Raw genomic sequence first — 4,438 nt, forward strand, 5'->3', positions numbered from 1 at the left:
GTCAAAAGAATCCTGACCCTGTGCAGTCTGTCTAGGCAAAGGAGGGGTGTTGTTGGGGAAGTGGGGTGCATTTACTCAGATTTCGACTCATTGACAGTGAAGGACCAGCTGATACATTTTCCAAGTCAACATGGTGTGCAGGGGAACCTGGAATTAGTGGTGTTCCCATATCTACTGACCCTGTCCTCCTTGCTTGTAGAAATAGCAGGATTGGGAGATGCTGTCAAAGAGGTGGGGAATCAACCAGGGTTCCCTTACCCCTTCCCTTCACTGTTACTCTGCCAATGGGTGCAACTTTGATTTCAGAGAAGTTTGGATAGGTAGGGTGGGAGGGGTATAGGGGGCCAAGGTCCCGGTGCAGCCTGTTGGGATCAGGCAGTTTAATTAATGAAGTACAGGCTAGATGGGCAGAAGGGTCTGTTTCTGGCCTGCAGTTTTCTCTAATTCTAAAACTTTATCATTGGCCAGTGACCATGGGTTTTGAAAGAGTGGGGGGGGGGGGAGGAATCAGCCAGGGTCCCTTCCCCCATCACTGCGCAGTGACCCCAGGGCTTGGGGGTGGGGAATCAGCCAGGGTCCCTTCCCCCATCACTGTGCAGTGACCCCAGGGCTTGGGGGTGGGGAATCAGCCAGGGTCCCTTCCCCCATCACTGCGCAGTGACCCCAGGGCTTGAGGGTGGGGAGGAATCAGCCAGGGTCCCTTCCCCCATCACTGCGCAGTGACCCCAGGGCTTGGGGGTGGGGAATTAGCCAGGGTCCCTTCCCCCATCACTGCGCAGTGACCCCAGGGCTTGGGGGTGGGGAATTAGCCAGGGTCCCTTCCCCCATCACTGCGCAGTGACCCCAGGGCTTGGGGGTGAAGAATTAGCCAGGGTCCCTTCCCCCATCACTGCGCAGTGACCCCAGGGCTTGGGGGTGAAGAATCAGCCAGGGTCCCTTCCCCCATCACTGCGCAGTGACCCCAGGGCTTGGGGGTGGGGAATTAGCCAGGGTCCCTGTCCCCCATCACTGCTCAATGACCCCAGGACTTGGGGGTGGGGAATCAGCCAGGGTCCCTGCCCCCCATCACTGCTCAGTGACCCCAGGCTTGGGGGTGGGGAATCAGCCAGGGTCCCTTCCCCCATCACTGCGCAGTGACCCCAGGGCTTGGGGGTGGGGAATTAGCCAGGGTCCCTGCCCCCCATCACTGCTCAATGACCCCAGGACTTGGGGGTGGGGAATCAGCCAGGGTCCCTGCCCCCCATCACTGCTCAGTGACCCCAGGCTTGGGGGTGGGGAATCAGCCAGGGTCCCTTCCCCCATCACTGCGCAGTGACCCCAGGGCTTGGGGGTGGGGAATTAGCCAGGGTCCCTGCCCCCCATCACTGCTCAATGACCCCAGGACTTGGGGGGTGGGGAGGAATCAGTCAGGGTTCCTGCTCCCCTTCACTGAACGTCGAGATAGCAGAATCCAGCACCAGCGATGTACTGTTACTCTGCTAATGTCCACTGTCCAGATTCCTCTCTAGCAGTAACGTGTGAACAGTGAAACGCCAGGGAGAATGAGAGCCCCGTGGCAAATCCATCAGCAGGGAACAGAGGTAGGAAACCAATATCGTGTTGAAGGACAGCTTTGGAGTGTAATCATTTTGTGTCGTAACTGTGGGAATTAAGACATTAGTGACGTTGAGCACCTGGTATTCTAACAGATAGCTCTCAGCCCCAGGTCTAGAACTTGTGTCATTGTTTGCGGCTGCTCCAGAGACCTGGGAAACTGGTACGTCGCCCTCAACAACTGCAAAGTTTCTGTCTGATGTCCTTGTAACAGCACGACGCTCCCTCTATGCTTGCAATGGCCGCTCAACACAATACAATGTGGCACAGGAACGGGCCAGCCATGTCTGTTGCTGAATTACATTTCTTCTGGCTACACACACCCTGGTGCGTGTTCCCATTTGCTACATGTGCCCCTGAAACACGTTTGATCTTGATACACCCTAACGTGTGTTGTTACACAAACATCTGACACACATGCCCCACCCCCACCCCCCGGCCATCATGTGTGCCTGTTAAGGTGCACAGCCCCAACCCTCGTCACATGTGGCCATTTGGGTGTGTGGTTCCCCCTGTCGTGTGTGGCTGTTTGGGTGTGTGGTTCCCCCTGTCGTGTGTGGCTGTTTGGGTGTGTGGTTCCCACTGTCGTGTGTGGCTGTTTGGGTGTGTGGTCCCCCCTGTCGTGTGTGGCTGTTTGGGTGTGTGGTCCCCCCTGTAGTGTGTGGCTGTTTGGGTGTGTGATCCCCCATCGTGTGTGGCTGTTTGGGTGTGTGGTTCCCCCTGTCGTGTGTGGCTGTTTGGGTGTGTGGTTCCCCCTCGCGTGTGTGGCTGTTTGGGTGTGTGGTTCCCCGTCGTGTGTAGCTGTTTGGGTGTGTGGTTCCCCCTCGCGTGTGTGGCTGTTTGGGTGTGTGGTTCCCCGTCGTGTGTAGCTGTTTGGGTGTGTGGTTCCCCCTCGCGTGTGTGGCTGTTTGGGTGTGTGGTTCCCCCTGTCGTGTGTGGCTATTTGGGTGTGTGGTTCCCCGTCATGTGTAGCTGTTTGGGTAATCGAGGCCCCTTCCTTTCCTGAGTGTTTGTGTGTCTGTCTAAAAGCCTTTCAAAACTACCATCAGATCTGCTGCAGATCTGATAGGCACAGGGATAGTTTCAGGCACCCTCTACTTTCTGTGTGGTGGGGGGCAGTATTGCAGAGAGGAGGGACCTTGCTCCACCCATCATCTTTAAAGTTACCCCCCCTTTCCTTGGATATGCCCTGGGTAAGAAAGATACTGCCTACCGCCTCAATCAGGTCTCCCCTCAGCCTCCGCAGCTCCAGGGAAAACAGTCCAAACCTGTCCACCCTCTCCTGAGAGCATACACTCTCTAACCTAGGCAGCATTCTGGCTGAACCTCTTCTGCACTCTTTCCAAAGCCTCCACATCCTTCGTGACAGCTGGTCCTGCCTTTGCGGAGGAGGTGTTATCATTCCATACTCTTCTTTGGAAACAACCATGCCCCATTACCCTCCCTCATTGGGGAATGTGTGTCTTTGTATCCACGTGTCAGTTGCCTGAATGTTTTTGAGGAGAAAACTGGGATAAAGTATTTAAAATAATGAGAGGTCTCAATTGGGAGAGTCTTTTTCCCTGTGTGAAAATGTCAGGTAGGAGAGGGCTTAGGTTCAGAACATAGAACAGTACAGCACAACTGTCCCCCCTTGGTCAAACCATATTGAAGTAGGTTAGAAAATCAACACACTATCATTATAACATTTTTCTTTCATCCATGTGCCTAAGATTTTCTTAAATGTCCCCAATGTATCTGACTCTACCACCAACCCCAGCCGTGTTTTCCACTTACTGTGGAATTTTTCCACTCTGTGTAAAAAAAAAACTACCTACCTCTGACATTTTCCCACTTCCCTCCAATAACATTAAGAGCATGACCTCTCGTATTAGCCCTGAGGAAAAAGGTACTGGCTGGCCACTTGATCTTACCAACTCTATCAAAAGTCCAACCTCCCTCCCCAAAGTGGAAAACCTTGGCTCACTCAGCCTTTCTTCGTAAGTCATGTTATCTAATCCTGGCAGCATTCTGGTAACTCTCCTCTGGACCCTCACTAAAGTTTCCACGCCCTCCCAATAACGAGAACTGATTGGAGATTGAAAGGCAAGCACTGGCAGTCCGGTGGGTGCAGGGAACAGGCTGTCAGGGGTGCTGGAAGAACAACGTTTGAAGCATTTAGACAGAAACATGAATAGGCAGAGGGATAAGGACCTCGTGCAGGCAGATGTGTACTTTAAATGGTATCAAGGTCAGGCCACACATTGTAGGCCGAAGCACCTGTGTTCTACTATTCTGTGATGATTTTAAATAAATCTGGGAGTTCACAATGTTGACCTAACTACAAAACCAGCTGCGTATAGCACAAATAGTTCAACTTACGGCTTCCTGCCCATTAAGTTCTGGCTGTTGACGTTGGTAGAGGGCATTTTAATGTACCTGACACTCTGACGGGCAATGGTCCACGCACTGTAGATACAAACATGAAGGACACAAAGTAGGAGTAGGCCACTCAAGCCTGTTCCGTCATTCGATCATTGTGATTTCCCCCAGGTCTCATCTCCAACTCCGTACCAGGTTCACTATCACTTTCAGTTCAAAAAACATCTAATTCCTCTTGAACTACCTCTAGTGATCGAGCCGTCACAACCATCCAGTGCAGAAAACTCCAAAGATTCACCAACCAGCATGAGTTAAAAACCACCCTTTATCTTGTGGTGTCCCCTTGTTCCCACTGCTGGAAATATCTCCACACCTTCCCTCGTGAGATCTCAATATGTATCGATAAGATCAATCCTCATTCTTCCACACTCTGAAGAATGTAGCTCTAATTCCTTTAGGATCTATAGAGACAACGGGTCAAAAC

Source organism: Hypanus sabinus, chromosome 9 (genome assembly GCF_030144855.1).
Source record: "Hypanus sabinus isolate sHypSab1 chromosome 9, sHypSab1.hap1, whole genome shotgun sequence".
Classification (NCBI taxonomy): domain Eukaryota; kingdom Metazoa; phylum Chordata; class Chondrichthyes; order Myliobatiformes; family Dasyatidae; genus Hypanus; species Hypanus sabinus.